At 39.6% G+C, this 22365-nt stretch overlaps 1 protein-coding gene across 9 annotated transcripts in view; it reads right to left on the reverse strand.

Annotated features, from left to right (window-relative positions):
• Positions 1-22365, reverse strand: part of Pde1c (phosphodiesterase 1C) — a 479074-nt gene that overhangs the window by 149275 nt on the left and 307434 nt on the right.

Consider the following 22365-nt stretch of genomic DNA (forward strand, 5'->3'; position numbering starts at 1 on the left):
GCCACACCCCTAAAGAAACTTACATTTTTTTTCAGCACATTGTAAGTTGCAGACATGAAATTAACACTTCCAAGATTGACTTTGTTTGTAAAATTTATTAAAAATGACCCTCTGTTTTTAAATAAAGTGAGATAGAAACTTTATCATTTTGCCTCAAAATCCTTTTTTCCCTTTGCTTAAATGGGGTTATATAATCATTTAAAACAAACTGCATAGGACCAAGAAAAAGCTTCTTTCAGTCTCTAACTACCCCAACTGTGATCTACTGATTGACCTCCTTAGGTGTTCCCCACAAGTCCATTCCAAGCTATACAGGCTGAAGTCAACATTTACCAGAGGACTAATAAGCAACTTTAAAAGTCTCACAAGAATGTAATTTTGAAAGATGGACATATATTGACAGAACAGTGGCTACCCAATACCTTAAAGAAAATTGATGGACATCTAAGATGTGTTAAAATGGACTCATAAAGTTTTAGTTTCTAAAGAATTTATGAATTCATATAATTCCAAATTATTTCATTGTGGCAGTTTTGTTATAAGAGGACAGAAGTTTTAGAATAGTTTAATCTAAATAATGTGTTAATTCCCATAAGTCTCTGCGTCTAACTCTCACTGTAAAGTCAGCTGTAACTGGAAGCATACAGATCATATGCTGTGTTTCTTCTTCTAAAATACTGCTAATACAAAATCAAACTCACTGTCTGAGGTGTAAATGAACACAGTACAGTCACCCTGTGGTACTTGGGTGGTTGGTCCTACAACCCATCATATATATCCAAATCCAAAGATGTTCAATGCTTTTATAAAATGTAGTGTAGTGGGAGTAGAGAGATGGCTCAATTGCTTGCTGCACAAGGACCTGAGTTCAAGTCCCCAACACATAAATGCTGGACATGGCAGTGTGTGTCCAAAACCCCAGCATCAGAGGTTAGAGATGGGAAGATCCTGAAGCTCATTGGCAAGTCGATCCATCTGACAGAGTCATTGCCTTCCAACTTGAGTGAGAGGAAATGTCTCAAAATATAAGACTGAGAACAATTAAAGAAGAGAGCCAATATCAGCCTTTGACCTCCACAGACACATGTATACACACACATACTCATAGTAGACATTAACAGTTGTTAATATTGTATTGTTTTTGCAATGATGGCATAAAAAGATATCTGAATATGTTCAGCATATGTGATATTTTGTTAAAGTTTTCAATCCACAACTGGTCAAATTTGCAGCAGTTACTATACTAGGTAAAGAGATGGAAGAACATATATAATTGAAAGGGCGGATGAGAGGAATGAATCAGCCTTTACTGATTCTCCAGTTCTTTCCTACAAGACAGAGATGATGACCGCCACCCTCCTAGAGGGTAGGGAAAAATACGTGTTAGAGCCAGAAGTCAAGACAAGGAAAGAGACCTGAGAGGTATGTGAAAGATCTAATGTTTAGTGAGTCTGTTTTTCTTAGATTTTCATTGATAAAACACAAATAACCAAAAATAAACACATAAACAAATAGAAAGACAGATGGATAGATCTCATGGATTTGGGGGACCCAACCCATTACAGAAGAGAGAATGTGGCAAAGTTAGCAGTTTACAACACAGCAATCAGTAAACAGAGAAGTGGATATAGGAAGAGACAAGACATAGCACCAAAGAAACACACAGTAACCTACTTCTCCAAAATCTCCCTCCCCTCCCACTGATGTCATCACATGATAATCAAGGGGTTAATGAACTTGCTAAGCCAAATTTCTTAGGATATAATTGTCACTGAGAACGTTCTCACACATACAGTCACAAACATGTTTTGTTGATCTTCTGGGCATTTCTTAATCCAGTTACATTGATATTAAGAACAACTCTGTCAGAGCCTAAAGAGAGGCAGATGGATGGTGCTCCAAACTTCTTGCCCTGACCATGAATACATCTTTCAACACATACTTCTACATACTAAGTCATTGTTCATCTGAGCTAGTAAATATATTCTAGCTAACTCTTATTCATGAACTTGTCAAATCATAAGCAACACAGGGTATTTCAAACCAGAGATGGAATTTCAAACTCTTAGCACCCTCCTACCTATGCTACCAACCACATGAAGAGCCACCACACACAGCACTAGATTTCTGTCCACCTGAGGCTTTAGGATGGAGATTCTAAGATGCCCTACGATGCTGCTCTAAACACACTGAGCACAATACTAAGGAATAATAAGTGGAGGTGGAACCAACAAAAAAGGCCACTGGCTTCAAAGTCCCAAAGATCAGAGGGGACCTCATTGCCATCAGTGTCAAAACCGAGGGTCAAGTCCACACCCCCTAATCTATCCGCAAAGATAGAAAAACAGCCCAATGTTCTAAGACCCGCAGAAGTTACCCTAGAATTGAAATAAGCCGTGGTGCTGAAGCTACAGAAGTCTCAGTGTCATGTCTAGGGGGGTCCCTCCTCTACTTGAATGTGTTCAGTATTCATTGTAGTCATGTCATTGAAAGATAAAATCAGTGTGTCTGGTTCTGTCATCTTTCGTGGACCCAAGGAAGAGGTACAGCGTGACGAGTGTGCCTTCTCAATAGCAAGTGCTCTGTCAGTCTTTCATGTCCCCTCCTAAGGGTTCTTGATCTCAGCCTTTCAAGGATTTGGGGGAAAGAATGTTAGAAGAAAGTGTTGAGGATCTGGTTCTTAATTCTTCCCCTCTACTGCCCTTTAGCCTAGCAACATGCATGATTCTCTCAAGAGGTCATTTGTGATCTTATATTAAGACTATCTGAATCACTCAGAGTTCAAAATTACTCAAAGATGCTCTATGAAATTGTTTTGAAATTTTGTCATGACTTATTTTACTAAATTACTCTTATAGTTTATTGGTGCTTTTTCAAAAGAAAATGATACAAATATATATAAAAGCGGAATAAATATTTAGGCAACACTGAAGAACAGAATCTTCTTTTTATATTCACCTCTATAGAGGGCTATTAAACACAGCTCACAGGTTACCAGTGTTTATTACTCTTGCAGAGTACTGGAGAAAGTTTGCAGCACTGTCTTGGTGGCTTCCAACCATTTATAATTCCAGTTCCAGGGAAGCCAACACCCACTTCTGATTTCCTCAGGCACCAGGCATGCATATGATACACATACATATAGGCAAAGCATTCATACATATAAAAATAAACAAATCCAAAATAAAAATGGAAAGAATAGAGCAATCATTCCATTCTCTTTCTAGAACAAGGCAAATTATCCTAAATCTGTAGAGAACTCCTTTCAAAATACACAGAGCCCTCCTTTCAAAGCTGAAGAGAAAATTGTGCAGACATCAAGAAGTCTGCTTGAAAAAAAAAGAAAAAAATGTCCATTTGGATGTTGCTAGGTCCTAACCTATGTCCTCAAAATAGCTTTTTACCGTATCTAGTTTGCTCATGGTACTTCCTTAGTAACCCTGAAGAGGAGTGCATTTCTTTTTACAAAACATTTTTATTGTATTTTCTTTGTTTGTTTGTGTATGTATGTGTGAACATTCATGTGCACAAGTCTGCGGTACAGTGTGTGTATAGTCTGTGTACTCAGTTCTTTCTTACTGCTTTGTGGATTCTGCGGATGAAATTCTGGTCATCACAATTAGTCAGTAGCCTATATACCCTGAGCAATCTCCTCAGCCCAAGGGTGCATTTCTAAATTCATGATCCTCAATAATTTATAAGCCTAGAATGATATTATCAAGGCCATTTCAATTACCAGAGGAAAGAGATCCATAGGGCCTTAAAACGGATGTGTATTGCTCTCTTCTCTTAGGTAGTGAATGATACTGTACCAATAAGAGATAGTTCAAAACGTTAGATGAATGTGACACAGAAATTGGAGTTCATTCTTCCTGGGACAGCTCATTTTGAGATACAATAAAAAGAAAGCAAGGAAAAAAAAGAAAGAAAGCAAGGTTTCACCTGGAATAAAATCTGTTTTGATGGGTAACTGATAGCTATCCTCAGGACGTGTCCCAACATGAAAAACACATAAATTCTTGATGATTTTTATTTAAATCTCACCCAGTAAAGTCTGCCTTCCCCTATGAAGGAAACTTTCTCTGCTGGCAACAACTTACTCCAGTTTTTAAGAGGCTTAGTTTTACCAAAAGTAGCACAAGGGCAATTATTGTAACAAGGTTTCAATAACACTTAAAATAGAAACGCCATGGGAGTGAAGAGCTACTGGCTACAGCTTGGGAGTGATTCAGACAGGGCTTCAAAGTAAAAGCTGTATGAAAATTGTGTTTGTGTGTGCATGTATACACACACACACACACACACACACACACACACACACACACACACACACACACTAATGTTCCCTCTGACAGTCTAGAGACCTTTAAGCCTCAGTCTAAGAACTCTAAATGCTTCCAGGTAAAGTACTAATTTAAAGCTATCTGCTGCCATGACACAGACCCAAACCTTAACAGGACCCATGCAGTCTTGCTGTGAGGTTCAGAACACAGTTTTGACCTTAGCATTTGCTCACTGTTCACCACACATGTAGCCATTGGAAACCTGGGAGTCCCTCCGGGAGACTGCTAGCATAGGAAACCTAGACCAGACAGAAGCTGCATTGACTTTTAATTAATTTGGAATCTTTACACAACAGCTAAACAAACCTATTTCGTGTTTGTCATAGGTAATAAACTCAGAGAGAGCAGTCTTCATTTTCTCCTAAACTGACATGGTTATTTCAATCTCAAGCTAGAAGCAAGTTCACCTGTAGCAGGTCATAATCTATAGTAACTAGGAAGATAATTTTAAGTAATGACAAATATTTCCAAAGTACTTCTTTTATTCCTTGGGATCATCTATACACCACGGTCTTCTTCCCAAAGGAGTATGAGTAAGGATTTCCATTCAAGGAATAGGAAAGTATGGAACTCCCTAGCTCAGAATCAGAATGTAGATACTAAGATCAAAACCAACTTGAGGTCTTTTTTAAAAACATTTTTATTATATATTTCTTTACTTACATTTCAAAGGTTATTCCCCTTCCTGGTATCCTGTCCATAGCCCCCATTCCCTCCCCTCTCCCTCTCCCATATGGGTATTCTCCCTATACATCCCCCTTATTACCCTCCCCCATATTCCCCTGCACTGGGGGTCCAACCTTGGCAAGATCAAGGACTTTCCCTTCCACTGGTGCCCCAACAAGGTTATTCTCTGGTACATATGCAGTTGGAGCCCTAGGTCAGTCCATGTATAGTTTTTCCATAGTGGTTTAGTCCCTGGAAGCTCTGGTAGGTTGGCATTGTTGTTTTTATGGGGTTGCAAGCTTCTTCAACCCCTTCGGTACTTCCTCTAATTCCCCCCCCCAAGGGGGGCCTGTTCTCAGGTCAGTGGTTTGCTGCTAGCATTGACCTCTGTATTAGACATGCTCTGGATGTGTCTCTCAGGAGAGATCTATATCTGGTTCCTTTCAGCATGCATTTCTTAGCTTCATCAATCTTATCTAGTTTTGGTGGCTGTATATATATGGGCCACATGTGGGGCCGGCTCTGAATGGCCATTCCTTGAGCCGCTGCTCTAAACTTTCTTCCATATCCCCTCCTATGGATATTTTTCCCCTTTTAAAGAAGGAGTGGGAGCATCTGCATTTTGGTCATCCTTCTTCTTGAGCTTCCTGTGGTCTGTAGATTGCATCTTGGGTAATTTGAGCTTTTTGGCTAATATCCACTTGTCAATGAGTGCATACCAAATGTGCTTTTCTGTGATTGAGTAACCTCACTCAGGATGATGTTTTCTAGCTCATTCCATTTGTCTATGAATTTCATGAAGTCCTTGTTTTTGATAGCTGAGTAGTACTCCATTGTGTAGATGTACCACATTTTCTGAGTGCATTCCTCTGTTGAAGGGCATCTGGGTTCTTTCCAGCTTCTGGCTATTATAAATAAGGCTGCAATGAACATAGTGGAGCATGTTTCTTTGTTTTATGTTGGAGCATATTTTGGGTATATGCCCAAGAGTGGTATAGCTGGGTCCTCAGGTAGTGTAATGTCCAATTTTCTGAGGAACCTCCAGACTGATTTCCAGAGTGCTTGTACCAGTTTGCAATCCCACCAACAAGGCCTTTTTTGAATGCAAGAAAAGCAAGCTCAGAAAAACCATAGTGAAAAGTATCTGGTGCCATTTTTTAAAGCTATGGTTGATGAGATTAAAAAAATAAATAAATAAACAACACAAGGAAGAAGACTTCAGGTAGGATAAAGCTCACATTTGTAAATCTCCAGTTTTCACAGGTGACCCTAACCACACTGTGGTCATCTGACATGTCAGCTGTTATTGGCCATATCACTCCCAGAAGAATCCATGCTCACTGAGCTCAGACCAGTGGCTAAATCAACTCCTTCTTAACTTTGGCACTGAAAATGGTTGGGTAAAGACAACTTAGCAATTAAGAGTTGTCTTCTGCTCTTCCAGGGGACCTGAATTCAATTCCCAACATCCATCGGGTGGCTAACATTTATCACCAGTCCCAGGGAACATTTATCACCAGTCCCAGGGAACCCAATGATTCTGGCAATAAGAGTACCCAAACACATGTGTACAACACCCCCACCTCACATATACACATACTAAAAAACAAAAATCTTTAAAAAGATATACTGAGGCAAAACCCACTTTTCAAATCACCAGCTCAAGGCTCAGTTTAATCATGTTCAGATCGCTTGGGAGTTTTCCTCAACAGACTCTGTTTCCCCTATTTTTCTTTCCCCATTATTGCCATCCTGAAGAATTCTCTGTCATGAAGGCTAGCATAGTCATGTGTGCAATTCTGTGTTCCCATACTTGGGAACAGGACAGACATGGCCAACCACTCTAGACTCTTCTAGACAATGTCTCAAATCTACTTCTTTCAGCCTCCACTTAGCCACCACCAACAGACTACTCCCCTGTGTTTGGTGGTGGAAGGACGTGTGGAAAGTGAAAGCCCTAGACTGGATCCTGTGCCAAGTCAGCCTCTGAAACTCTCCTTGCTTCTCTGGTACAAAACACAACTCAACATGAGCCTATAGGATGTTCTGTGTCCAACAACAACATGAGCCTATAAAGCATTCTGTATCCATCAACATGAGCCTATAGGATGTTCTGTTCCCATCAACATAAATCTATTGGATATTCTGTGTTCGTTGACATTAGCCTACAGGATAGTTTTTGCTCAGAAGTCACTAGATTAAATGTAGGCCTGAACTCTATTTTTGTTCTTACAACCTAAAAGAATTTTTAAAATACTGTCTATTCCTTCAAATTTTATAAAACTGATGCTTCTGTTTTCATGTTGCATATAGTTAAGCAGTTCCAAGGATATAATTTTCTACCATGTTTCAAATATTATTAAAGCTTCTATTTCTATATAGAATATAAAACTTAAATATCACAATGCTCTAGTATCAAATCTACAATTACCAACAAGATTTAATAATCACCATCATGCATTTAACTACTCAAATCCATGCAACATCAGTAAAGAAGCTTGTTTTAAACAGTTTTAGATTCATGGAAAAACTTACAAAAAAACCAGTTACTTACCCTTGTTTTCTTTTTAGCTTTTTCTTCTTGTTGTTTTAACAGGAATTTTACATTCTATTCATTTTATCTCTTATATAAATTGTGTTTTAATACTTTAAGCCTTCCTGCTTTTAGATTTCGTTTATTTAATGGTTACACATTTGCAAATGACATGCCAGGCTGTATGGAGTGTGCTGTCTCACAACCCAGTGGAGCGTTCCCATTGGCCTCTGCAGCTCTGCAATGTTGTGACCATTCTTTTCACTTGTCTGTGTGTTAGGTTGGCTCAATACATTCACTGACTCTATTATTGCATTAAACAGTTATCTTTTTCATCAACTGGGAGTGAGGAAAATATTTTATCTTGTGCTCATGTATTCCTTTTTCGTAATGTTGCCTTAGTGTCAAGTGGCATCTTTGACCTCTGTCCTTTTCTTTGAAAGGAGGGACAATTGGTTATTAAAGCTTCAGTCTCTACCTAAAAAGCTTCTATTTAAAAATGCCTCTATTTCACGTGCTCCACTATGTTCATCGCAGCCTTATTTATAATAGCCAGAAAATGGAAAGAACCCAGATGCCCTTCAACAGAGGAATGGATACAGAAAATGTGGTACATCTACACAATGGAATATTACTCAGCTATCAAAAACAACGAGTTTATGAAATTCGTAGGCAAATGGTTGGAACTGGAAAATATCATCCTGAGTGAGCTAACCCAATCACAGAAAGACATACATGGTATGCACTCATTGATAAGTGGCTATTAGCCCAAATGCTTGAATTACCCTAGATGCCTAGAACAAACGAAACTCAAGACGGATGATCAAAATGTGAATGCTTCACTCCTTCTTTAAATGAGGAAAAAGAATACCCTTGGCAGGGAAGGGAGAGGCAAAGATTAAAACAGAGACTGAAGGAACACCCATTCAGAGCCTGCCCCACATGTGGCCCATACATATACAGCCACCCAATTAGACAAGATGGATGAAGCAAAGAAGTGCAGGCTGACAGGAGCCGGATGTAGATCGCTCCTGAGGGACACAGCCAGAATACAGCAAATACAGAGGCGAATGCCAGCAGCAAACCACTGAACTGAGAATAGGTCCCCCGTTGAAGGAATCAGAGAAAGAACTGGAAGAGCTTGAAGGGGCTCGAGACCCCAAAAGTACAACAATGCCAAGCAACCAGAGCTTCTAGGGACTAAGCCACTACCTAAATACTATACATGGACTGACCCTGGACTCTGACCCCATAGGTAGCAATGAATATCCTAGTAAGAGCACCAGTGGAAGGGGAAGCCCTGGGTCCTGCTAAGACTGAACCCCCAGTGAACTAGACTATGGGGGGAGGGCGGCAATGGGGGGAGGGTTGGGAGAGGAACACCCATAAGGAAGGGGAGGGGGGAGGGGGATGTTTGCCCGGAAACCAGGAAAGGGAATAACACTTGAAATGTATATAAGAAATACTCAAGTTAATAAAAAAAATGCCTCTATTTTAATACTTTAAATATTTTTATTTATTCTCTGTTTTAGTAATGCTGAGAGTCAAACCCAAGAGACTGAATGCTAGACTGTCCACCACTGGGCAACCTATCAGTCCCACCTTTACTTTTGAAGGATTATTTCAGTGAACAAAAATTCAAAGCTGATAGTTGTGTTGACTCAGCATTTTCAAGTATCTAAACATATATCTATAAATGCAGTGTAATAAATATTATCTTCACTGCTCTCTGAGAGAATTATGATGCAATTCTTTCCTTGTTCCTGTATAACTAAGTGTTCCTCAGAACTTGTGACTGAGTTTCTCTGTCTATCACTGTTTCTTATCTTTGACTGTGACATGTGGGTTTTTTCGTAATTTATTCAGCTTCCTGGATGGCAGTTCCATGTTCATTATTATTATCATTTCAGAATGTCCTCAGACATTGTGACTTCAAATGCACGCTTTCTTCATTTCCTCTTCCCATTATTCCAATATCCCTGGGCATTATTTCATGTGTCTAGAATGTTTTAAACTCTCTCTCCTTCCATTTTAGAAGATGTCTACTGACCTACCAGTTCTCTCCTTGAATGTGTTAGTTTTACTCTCAACAAAAAAGACATTATTTCTGCTACTGTGTTTGTTCCTAGAAAGTCCTTTTGAACCATTTTAGCTACCATCTCTCTGCTTATCCTGCCCATATGTTCTTATGAGGCATCCGTGTCTTCATCTCCTACCTTGCTGATCCTATCTGATGATTTCAGTACCTGTGTTGTATATGAGGCTGGTTCTGATGGTTGCTTTCTTCTGGGCCATACCTTGTCATGTCTTTAGTTGAAGGAAAACACATTATAAGTAGTAAGGAATGTAGTGAGCAGGGTCTGAGTATAAGGATTTACACTGATCTGACTAGAGAGCAGGTACATTTAAATTTTCATCCAGAGGTTTCATTTCTCCAGTGGCCTCACTTTTTTCTAGCTCTTATCTTTGGCTGTTTATGAACTGCTCAGAGAAGGTTGCCCTCCCAGTTCTCCCAGCTGTAATCCATTGCTGTGATACACAAGCCATTGGCATTCTATCACTGTGTGTGTGGAAAGGGAAGACTTCTATCTTGTTTTAAATGAATCCCAATATCTCCATGAGCTGTGTCTCAGAGCTGTGACCTCATTCCTCCTAACTCTTACTTTCTTCCCCAGCTGCAATGCTACAAAATTACTTCCATGACCCTGTCTCCCCAACACAAACACACACAGGCGTGTACACGAGCGGGCACACACACACACACACACACACACACACACACACACAGTATGCATAGAGGTGGTGGTGGGGGACTAGACAGTAAGGTTCTTGTAGGCCTTTTGGGAATAGTCTTCTTCACGGGAAAGGGTCTGTGTACTTTACAGAGATTACTCCTCTCCTACAGGAGCCTCTAGGGGATCTGTGTTCACTGTGAAAGGTTTTCCTTGTCTTACTCTATCTTGCTTTGTCATATTCAATTGTTTTACTTAGGAGGCCTGCTTTGTTTTGAAGGGATACAAAGGGGTGTGGATCTGGGGAGAGGGAAGATATAGGGGGGTAGAGAGGAATGGAGGGTAGGGAAACTGGTCAGGATATATTTGTATGAGAGAAAAATCTATCTTAAATTTAGATAGAAAGAAGAAAGAAGGGAAGGAAGGAAGGAAGGAAGGAAGGAAGGAAAGGAAGGAAGGAAGGAAGAAAGAAAGAAAGAAAGAAAGAAAGAAAGAAAGAAAGAAAGAAAGAAAGAGAGAAAGAAAGAAAGAAAGAAAAGAAAAGAAGAAAGAGCACCTAGTGGAAATTCTGTAAGTAAAGCCAAGAAAATGAGAGGGACCATGAAGCCTAAATCTTAAGGTCTTCTTTTGTCATCCTGGCCTGCACCTAGCAGTCAGTAAGACACCACATTAGCCTCCTGACTGATGTAAATCCAGTGGCTTCTACCCCTTAAGGCAGAGCTAAGCAAAGACTGGTTGCCAGGTTTTGTATATTGGAATATAACCCTACAGTTTTCCTCTTTAACCTCTTAGATCTTCCCTCCTATCCATAAATATCTATTTGTTCTATGAATTTTTGACAAATTTATATCCTAAACTAATTTTATGTCTAAAAGTGTTTTGAGGTAAAGGCAGATTTTGTTACAGGTCATTTGAATGTACTGCAAAATATTAAAATTTAATAACAGATAAGCCTATGTTGCTATAAGGCTTGTGAAGATTTTAATAAAAGGCTGTACTCAGTTATGATTAAATTATTAGATGGTTATATAAAATTGGAGGTACTTGTTAAACATGAAAAACAAACTTTTAAACTACCACAAGTACTGTGTTAATCCAAAATTTCCTTGTGCGTATAATGGAAAAGAAAAGATTGTACAGCTGAAAACTAAGCAGACTGTGGCTACTGTCCTATCTTTTGTTACTACATTCACTCAAAACACTGATCCACCACCTATTAGAATTAGATTATTGGTAGGAGGTAGAGAAGCAAGTCACAGTTGTAGAGTTAAACATGTTCTAAGGACAAGATCAAGTCTAGACACTGATAGATATCTGAGAGAGTCTGAGAAAAGACATCTGAGAAAGTCTGTTCTTCCTTTACTGCTAAAAAAATATGCACTAAATATACAGGTGATGATGGTAAAATGAGGTGTCCATGCTAAGAAATTTAACTTCACTCTGAGAACTGTCTCTGTCTGAAAGGCTAGCCCAGCGCTCACCAGGCTGGCCTGGAGGTCCTGGTGTGGGTTGTTCCTCTCTGACTGCACTTCTAACTAACTCTCAACCCCAACTTCTCTCCTGAGTTCTTAATAATCTAGCTCACTAGGAAAGCACTTGGCATCTTTTCAAAACTTCAATTTCTGAAAATTAATTCTGGCTTTTCTAGGACACCAATTTGAGTGGCTACTCCCTTCCTTCTCAATATCTTCATATAAGTTGGACTGTACACAGACATGGTGATTGATTTAGCAACCAGAAAAAAAGCTTTAAATGTCAAACTGAGCAGGCATCCTTCAACTTCCCTTCAGTAAGAAGTTTACAAAGCATAACTGCAAGTCCGGAAAAAAAAAAAAAGCAATCATCGTTCTACTCTGAGAACTGTCTCTAAGTTTTTTGAACCACTTTAAAAATTTATTTATTTTTATTATGTGTGTATGAGTCTATGTGTATGTCCACCTGTGTGTGGAATCCAGAAGAGGGTATTGGGTTCCCTGAAATTTGAGTTACAAGTCCTTGTGAGCTGGCTGATATATAGGTGTTAGGAAGCAAATTTTAGTCCTCTACAAGAGCAGCAAGCACTCTTAACCACTTTTCGTCTGTACAGCGAAAGCAACTGTTCGCAACAAAACAACAAAATTCAAACATTAAATTGTGGTCAGATTTGGACTTTATTAATGTCACTTGGAAATGATTATCCCTGCACCTTTGCTTAGGTCTGTGAAGACTTAACTGTTCAGCGACCCTAGGCTCTGGGGCATAACAGAGAGCGGTTTGAACTTACTTCTCAGGGGAACTAACTCTTCATGATGAACTACACCACGAGGCATGTGAAGCTTCCATAAGAGTATAAATACAGGTGTTATCCCAAGTAACTGAGAATTTATTTTCTTTGTAGGTCCTTTACCTACTTTTATTCTCTCTGATTGGCTACTGTTTGAGTTCCCTGGATGTTCAAAGACCTGACCCAGTGAAATGTGCCCACTTTATATACCTGTAGTGAAACTACTCAGTTTCTACAAAACATATAGGCCTTATTTTCAATCTCACTTATTAGCGCATATACTTAGTGCCTATTTCTCTTGGTTTATTTTGGTAATTTTAATTAGCCAAGTACCCAGGCTATCTTTTTACAAGTTAAAAAAAAGTCTCCCATTTAAAGATTTGAACCTGCCCATGGGATTGGTATAGTGTGGTACTAACACACACTCAGAACAAAAATCTAAGATCCTTAGTTCTTGTGAGGTGTTCACGGCTGAAGAGAGCTAATAAACCATTGCTGTGGCTGCTACTAGTGCCTTGTCAGAGTCTTCCTTTGCTCAGCAGTCTCTCTCTCATAGGTTTTTTCCATGGCAGAAGTCTTTATTTCTTACGTGTCTTTGACCCTTAGTCTCCTCTTTCTCTTCCAAGCCATCTTATCCTCAGCCCTATGTGTGAAGGATCTAGATTGTCCCATCACTGGATGCTCAACCAACTTGTTCTGTGCCACGGGAAGGAGGTTCTATTGTCAACTCTCATCCCCCCCTTTCTTTGATCTGCCACAAGGAGAAACCAACTTACAGTCTTATTTTCCCACTTGTTTTGGAATTGGAAACAACTCAGAATGTTAAAATAAAATAATGGCCATAAGCTCACAAGTACTGACAGCTCACAAGCTGGCCACTGGGCTGAGTGGTTCCAGCATTCCGTAAATCCTCTGAGCAAAGCCACGGATTTACAGATGGGAGACTTGAAATAAGAAAGGCTAATCATGCTCCCACAACTACACAACTAGTAAGCAGCAAAGTTAATATTCTGGTCTCTATTTGCAGTGCTCTTGTTTTTCCTACTCTTCTTAGTCAGGAGGCTGTCTGATGAGGTTGGTGCTCAACTCCATTCCTTCTTTGTATTCAGACCCAGACCCTAGTCCATGGAATGGTGCAGGGCATATACAGGTCAGATCATTTCTTCTCAATTAAAGCCCCCAAAGTGTTCTTTTTTTGTTTGTTTCTTTTTTTTTTTTTTTTTTTTTTTTTGGAGCTGGGGACCGAACCCAGGGCCTTGCGCTTCCTAGGCAAGCGCTCTACCGCTGAGCTAAATCCCCAACCCCTCAAAGTGTACTTTCAGAGACATGGCTATGTCTCCCAAATGATTCTATGTCCTGTCAACTTGATCATGAAGAATAGCCTCCACAGAGGACCACCCACTGACTTTCCTATAAGAGATGGAAGTGAATCTCCACAATGGTAGTTATCCTCACCCTAACTAGTTCAGGTTCACTGGTTTAGGTTTGTTTGTTTTTTGTTTGATTGTTTGTTTGTTTGTTTGTTTTAATGATGTAGCTTTTAATTCATGTATTGTTTAGTGACTATTCCTTTATTAATTACAAGTTGATTTTCTGTGCTAGTCTTTTGCTTTATACACTTTGAAGTACAATAAGAACTAGGCCTCTGCAAAGTTAAAACAGAGACTGAAGGAACACCCATTCAGAGCCTGCCCCACATGTGGCCCATGCATATACAGCCACCCAATTAGACAAGATGGATGAAGCAAAGAAGTGCAGACTGACAGGAGCCGGATGTAGATCGCTCCTGAGAGACACAGCCAGAATACAGCAAATACAGAGGCGAATGCCAGCAGCAAACCACTGAACTGAGAATAGGACCCCATTGAAGGAATCAGAGAAAGAACTGGAAGAGCTTGAAGGGGCTCGAGACCCCATATGTACAACAATGCCAACCAACCAGAGCTTCCAGGGACTAAGCCACTACCCAAAGACTATACATGGACTGACCCTGGACTCTGACCCCATAGGTAGCAATGAATATCCTAGTAAGAGCACCAGTGGAAGGGGAAGCCCTGGGTTCTGCTAAGACTGAACCCCCAGTGAACTAGACTGTTGGGGGGAGGGCGGCAATGGGGGGAGGGTTAGGAGGGGAACACCCATAAGGAAGGGGGGGGGGAGGGGGATGTTTGCCCGGAAACCGGGAAAGGGAATAACACTCGAAATGTATATAAGAAATACTCAAGTTAATAAAAAAAAAAGAACTAGGCCTCTGGCTTGCTGAGATAATACCTACCTGTTCTTTCCTCTAATGTATGTCATGGTGTGGGTTAGAATCCCAGTCTTGACTCTTTGATGGAAGAGATTAAACAGACTTGAAGAATACTGTATAAACAAGTCTGGATGCAAGTTCTACATAACCTTGGACAAGTAACAATCCTCAAGCCTCAGTTACCCCATTTGTAAAAGGACAGCCACATATGTAACTTGGCTTTGAGATTTCATCACAAACTGGGGTGGTGTCTCTTCACAGTTTGAACTTCTACCCAGCAGACTCGTGATGATTTAGTGGAAAGAAACCTCTGCTATGGAATCTTGCCCTCTAAGGAACCTCCTTTCACAAGCAGATAAAAATCTTATGTGGAAGCAGCTGCAGTTGGTCAGACATAGGCAGCTTGCCTTGGCAATCCTTCCTACGTAAATGGATTAAGTGATGTATGATTTTGTGACCCTGCTGGTTTGTCACATATGATTAATCAAATTGATATCTGTTGATGTCCATTTCATTAGATGCTTTTAGTAGACAGAGAAATAGGACTTCAGGCTGCCCCTCCATGGTAAGCTGCTCATCTGTTAATCAAAAACAAATATTAAAACCCCACCATGAGTCAGTCTAACACATAAGAAAATTTGGCCTTTCTTAAAAGTAGTAGAACTCAGGAGGCAAATTCCAATTCTAAGGCTAAAAGTTCAAAAGCACACACTTTCATTGTGTTTAAAATGCAATGGGACAACAGGAAGGATACTGATTAACCATCTTAAAACAAAAATCAACAACTCCCAAGACATAACTGCCCAACTCTAGTCTTATGTCCAGATTACTGAAGGGCATCTAAAGGGTATTACCAGGACCAGATGAGATCTTGCTCAAATGTGTCATTTTGACAGAAAGAAATTGAAGGCTAGGGAGATTTGCATGACTCAACCCTATCACTTCAGTATTACAGTAATTTACCATGTGGGGGTCATAACTGTCTCACAAGCCTTATGCTACTTCACTGGTGTCAGAAGGTCAGTGCCTTCTCTTCTCCTCCACCATCTGCACAGTCTTCCTTAAAGGAGGAATAACTTAAGAGCAATGGGGCATGCAGCGCTGAAATTACTTGAACACTGGGCCCTAAGGAATTCACAACAGTGCACATGTCAAAGAGCTACTGCAAGGAACTCCAGAACCTCCTTCTCTGTACTTAATATGTCCCCACCAAATATTCATGTTTTGTTCTTTGGAGCATCTGGTCAGACATGATGTAGTAGTAGGGCAAGAATCTTCTTGCTGATGTATTTCTTTCTTTTCTATCACACAATTAACATTACTCCAGCTTAGAAAAACAATACTGGGGGATAGAGAGATGGCTCAGAGGTCAAGAGGACTGTCTGGTCTTCCAGAGATGCTGAGTTCAATTCCCAGCAACTACATGGTGGCTTATAAGCATCTATAATCAGATCTGATGTCCACAGTCAAAGCAAAAAAGTCCATTCGTGGTCTTCATATCTTTACAGACAAGAATTTGGGCTAAAAAAACAAACAACCTGACATCACAGGAGTTCACTAGAACAGGCTGTACCTGTGTCTTTACCCCACTAGTGCAAGATGAGAATGAGTTCAATCTCAGAACTCATTTGCAAAAGAAGACATATTTTTAAGTATAAATTTCGAAACTGTTTGAAAGCATGTTAAAATATATTCAGTCAAAGATTTACCAATGAATTAACTTCTGTGAGTGGGGGTGGACATTCCTTTCCTGAACAATGTGATATTTAGTCTTCTCATTGTATGAAGATAGGGAATAGGAAGAGGCATTTTGATGACTGGAAGATGCAGTGGACTCTGTGTAACTGGTTAAGTGTGACATTTGCCTTCATCATAATGCCAACCTGTATATGACCATAGTTTACTCTCTGACAATTCTTTTATTTAACATTCTTGACAATGACTCTTGCACTAAAAAAAGAAAAAAATCAGATAAATAAAACAAGTTCAAAACTTAAATTAAAGCTTTAACTCATGCATTTCCCAAGGATATTAGAATCAATGACCAAATCAAAACTTGTACACTTTATCCCAACTATTAATGTAAAAGTCTTCAATTGTATGGAATAATTTGAGGAATAATGTTAATTCTTTGAAGGTCTAGTAGAATTCTTGGATGAATCTATCTATTACTAGTTTGTTTTTGTTTCAGTTGTAATATTTTTAATTACTACATCTTTCTTTCTTTTTATTTTTTGAATTGTAAAGGAGTAAGGTCCCATAGAACCCATACACTCCAGCCAGTTACATATGCTGTTTGCTGACCTCTAAAACTTTACTGTAAAATCCTTTTGTTGAAGATACCATATATTTGAGTCACAGACCATGAAGAAATCAATTTCTTATCGGTTAGATTTCATGGTGCCAGAAGGTACTGTTCATTCTAACAGCAGAGAAAAAATAATCAGTTTACCCAGTTGTGAAGCCTGAAAACTACAGTATCGACTTGGTAGGCTTACCAAGGTATGCGTACAAGAATATGGACATCATGGGAGTAAGTAATCCCTTTCTGATAATGTTTTAGGCTAGATTTCTCCACAAGATGAAATTATGCCTGGTACAGTTATTGTAAATAAGAACCTGGGGTTAGACAGGTCATAGGCCATAGGGGAGAACCTACCAACCACTATTATTACTCTGCTAAAGAGACATAGTAGTAAAGGAATCGCTAATGACATCATTACATCAGAGAAGCTACTTACAATAGAAGGGAATTAGCACAGACCATAACAAAGAATAATATACTACAGAGTATTCAGTCCTGCAAAGGACATCTATCACACCCCTCCTCCCAAAGTACTGGGGTCATCACAGAAGAGGAGGTGGAAAGAATGTAAAAGCTGGAGGCAATGGTTAGCAACAAAACAGTGCTTTCTGGACACAGCAGGACAGCTGCACTTATGAACTCAGAGTGATGATGGTACCAACGAATAAAACCTGTGCAATGTAAGCCAGACAAAATCTCAGAATGAAGAAAGGGGGTGGGCAAAGTCCCTGTCATAGTTATTTTTCAGTTGCTGTGACAAAGCACCATAACCAAGGGAACTTATAGAAGAAGAGTTTATTAGGGGCTTACAGTTTCAGAGGGTGAGTCCATGGCTACTATGGTGGAGAGCACAGCAAGCAAACATGGCACTAGAACAATAGCTGAGGGCTTACATTTTGCGACATAAACACCGGGGGGGGGGGGAGAGAGAGAGAGAGAGAGAGAGAGAGAGAGAGAGAGAGAGAGAGAGAGAGAGAGATTGTGTGGGGATAAATAGGAATAGCACAGGCTTCAGAGTTCATGCAGTGGCACATCTCCTCTGAGAAGGCCATGACTTGCAACCATCCCAAAACCTTTCACCAACTGGGTACCAAGCAGTCAAATATTCAGCCTATTGGAATCATTCTCATTCAAAACACTATAATCCCAGCCTAGCTGAGGATTTACTGGCTTCTGATAGCTGCTAAGAGCAGGTGAGTCAGTTCTCTTTAAAGATATAACCCCTTTGTAGGTTGACCATACCCCAGGAGATGTCTGTACATCCAAGAGTACATGCACCACACAAATTGGACTTGATGAACGTTTTTTTAAGATATATGGGCAGGCAAGGGGAGTGGATCTGGAAGGAGTTGGGGGAAAGGAGATGAAGATATCATATAAAACTCTCAAAGAATTAAATGAAAGTCAGAACCTTTCAAAAGGATATTTATAAGGATAAAATTGAACGTCAACTTGTCAAAAGCCTGGGCCAATGAAAAGTGGGAGCCATTTTTGTCTGTGCTCTTGTCAGACACCATCTTACGAACCGACATGTCCAAGACTGCAAAGGACATTTTTCTCCTTAAGTACAAGCACTGTTCTTAAGAAGCCTACCTAATTTCTTACAAAAGATCAGAATCTAAATGTGTGAGTGGCACAGGCCAAACTGAATGGTGGGGTGTAATATTTGCACTGGTCCTGCCTGCTGGGGACATTCACTGGCTCCCAGCTCCCAGACAGAACTGTAACGTTTGCTGGGACCTCACCTTATTCAATTCCGTTATGGGAGTTTCAGTTTCCTGCAATAGCCATTTCCTCCACTTTTTGTTGTTGTGGGTTTTATTTTTTTGAAATAGAGTTGCAATAGTTAAAACTGGTCCCTAATCTGCTCTGTATGGGATGGTGACCTTGACCTTCTGGTCCTCCTGCTTCTTCCTCAAAGGTACCTTTATACCTGGCTCAACATACTTGAAAAGCAATCTCAGATGACATAATATAGAATATCAAAGTGTTAAAGGCTTGGTTGCCTGCCTCTCGAACTGTCTGGAGGTAACAGAATCATAAAGAGGTAGAATGAATAGAAGGAAGCTAGATCATTGGTAACAATAAGCCCTTAAAAATATGTTAGGACTGCTCTCCCATTCTCCTAGATATATATTTCCATCTTGATATGACTTGTATCAACACAGGCCCACAGCAACATGGCCAGCTAGCCATCCGCTAAAATATCTGAAGCTGTGAGTCCAAATAAACCTTTCTTCCTGTTAAGTTGATTAATTCAGGTATTTTGACACAGAGAATGAAGTCTGACTGATATAGCTATTTTCTCCTTTGGACTAGGGACAAGAACAAGTGACTCAGCCTGGGAACCCTGTGTCACTGAAAGGCTGAAATTGGCTCTCCTATAAATAATAACAAGAGAATCCTTTCTTTTTCCTCTTGATGCTGCCACTCATTAAGAGAATACATGGGTGCAGTTTGCACGCTGCATTGAATACACTGGATAGCTTAGCTAAGGTATGTTTTCTGCAGATTGCTTCCAGAAATGGCCCTAGTCTCTAGTTGTGAGCATGGAGCTGAGGAAGGGCAGATAGAAAATAACATTGGCAGCAAGTCATCCAGAAGCAAACAGGATGTGACACACTCTGTCATTTTTAACAAGCTGTCATTCAAAGACTAAGTGATTGGAGGAAAATATATTGGGTGTTATGTAAAGCATCATTGCAGCCGCAGAGCTCCAGTGTGTCTCTCCAGGATGCTGGATACAAACAAGCAGTCGGTTTTCTAGTCCCTAAGACATTCTACACCTTAAGTCTATGTCAATATTTCTGGCTTAATAATGTTTCCAAGCTAACACTGAATTAAAAATGACTTTTTATCCAAACCTTTACAGGGTAAATTATCTGGCCATCATGCTCATGCCAAGGAATGTGAACAAGTGTGACCTCCATCTCTTTTTCAGGGCTCAGTTTACCCTGATGGTCCTCTAACTAATACCCACAGTGGACTCCTTCAAAACTTGTACAATATTCAGTCACAGTTTAGACTTTACAAACACTTGCTGCAGACAGAGGTACACCTAATGTTGTACAGCCAAAACAGTCCTGGAGATTTGTCTATAAACTTATGTTTTTCCCCTTAAGTTTTTTATTGACTCTTTGTGAATTTCACATCATGCACCCCAATCTCATTTATTTCCATTCCTTTCATATCTGCCCTCTACTCTTGCAAACTTCTCTCCAAAAGAAAACAAAACAATAAAGAGTAAAGAAATAAATACATAAATTAGCCATCTTTCTGGGGGAGCTGTAAGATCCAAGAATGTATCACACAGCATACCCTTTAGCCCAAACAGCTTTACTTGCAAAATGTTCACTGCAAAGAGTCATTGGTCTGGTTTTAGGCCTCTGGCTTCTACTACACCATACCATCAATATTGGAGCAAGTGATGGTTTGCATATGGTTGGGCCAAGGGGTGGCACTATTATGAGGTGTGGCCTAGTTGGAGTAGGTGTGTCATTGTGGGTATGGGCTTTAATACCCTATCCCTAGCTGCCTGGAAGTCAGTATTCTGCTAGCAGCCTTCAGATGAAGATGTAGAACTCTCAGTTTCTCCTGTACCATGCCTGCCTGGATGCTGCCATGCTCCTGCCTTGATGATAATGGACTGAACCTTTGAACCTGAACCTGTAAGCCAGCCCCAATTAAATGTTGACTTGGTCATGATGTCTGTTCACAGCAGTAAAACCCTAACTAAGACAGACTATGACAAAGGCTCCTCTTGCATATCTTGCTGTTGTCCTGAGTCACAGAGATCCTACAGTTTAGGTTCTGCAGTAACTTAAATAACCAGTTCAGGGTGTACTATTTACAGAATTCTTTTTAATTCAGTGTTTTGACCAAGTTGCATTTTGCAATCTGAGTATCAAGTTTGGTTCATCTATCTTGTATTGAGTGTTATCTGCAGAGTACCCACCACGGTACCTAGCAAATACAGACATTCAAAGGTGTTCTTTCTAGGACTTGTAAATTTTTCTAAGAATTTTTAACTATTTCAAAAGAAAAATTAATGAACATATGAGAAATCCTTGTACCAAATTAAAGTACTGGGGTTACTACCTATTTTCCCCTAATTGTATCAGCTATATCAGTATAAATGCTATAAATACTAGAGTATTCCCTTTGTTTTTCTCTCTGAGACACCTTCCAAGAAAGAAGTCATGGTTATTAGAGTCTCCTATTCACTCATTTCCCAACAGCAAGACCAGTGGGCTCAACTTTCTTATCACCTTCCTTAATTTGGTCCAACCAGCTAGCACACTATGTCATATATCTTTAAGAAAACACAGGGTGCTAGTTTCCATTTGAAAATCGTGAACCATTTTGCCTAGAGAAGCAATGAATTAATTAAGTTTAAAATCATCGACAATTAATATAACCCAATGAATTCAATTATCCACAGGTATCAAATTTTATTTGTATCTTATAATACTATTGCTATAAATCATGTATTATAGAGAGTATATACATACATATAATTGAGTACACTGAAAATATCTGATAAAATACATAAAGCATAGTATTGAGCTATTGCTTTAAAATTAGTTAGATCTAGTTGTATAATATTTATTTCATTTGTAGCCTTAGTGTGTATGATATACACTTTATTTACTTCATTTCCATTATTCCGAGGAAAACAGCCAATAATCCCATTTGATGGATAAGAATTCTGGGCACAATGACACATGAATGAGGAGTTTTGTCAGTTCAAATGGGAAACAGGCCAACTCAATCTTTCTGTCCAGAGTTCTATCCTGGATCTTGATGAGTTTGGCTAGCACTTCTCATGTTTGCCAACTTGACACAATCCTGATATCTTTTCTAAATAACATGACTTCCTTCTACCAGTTCCACCTCTTTCTGATTCTATTACCTCAAGCAGTTTGAAGGGCAGGCAATCAAGTCTTTAACACATGTTTAGACATAAGTATTTTATAATATATGCACAGACACCATCCAAGAATATTACCGATAACACATTCCCAATAGCATTGTCTTCACTGGCACTCAGCAAATGTAGATAGAAGGAGTTATTTACAAACCAAGTTCCATCTCAGTTCACTAGCATGAAGTTCAAACCAAGAGCTCAAATGGCAAACCTCAGAGACCAGTGTACAGATAGCAGTCTCTATAGTAAAAATCAAGAAAAAAAAATGATGGTCTACCATCTGTCTGCTTACAATGCCTACAACTTCATATGCAGATATCAGACCTTAGGTCCTTACTATCTAAG

Source organism: Rattus norvegicus, chromosome 4, assembly GCF_036323735.1.
Source record: "Rattus norvegicus strain BN/NHsdMcwi chromosome 4, GRCr8, whole genome shotgun sequence".
NCBI classification, from domain to species: Eukaryota; Metazoa; Chordata; class Mammalia; order Rodentia; family Muridae; genus Rattus; species Rattus norvegicus.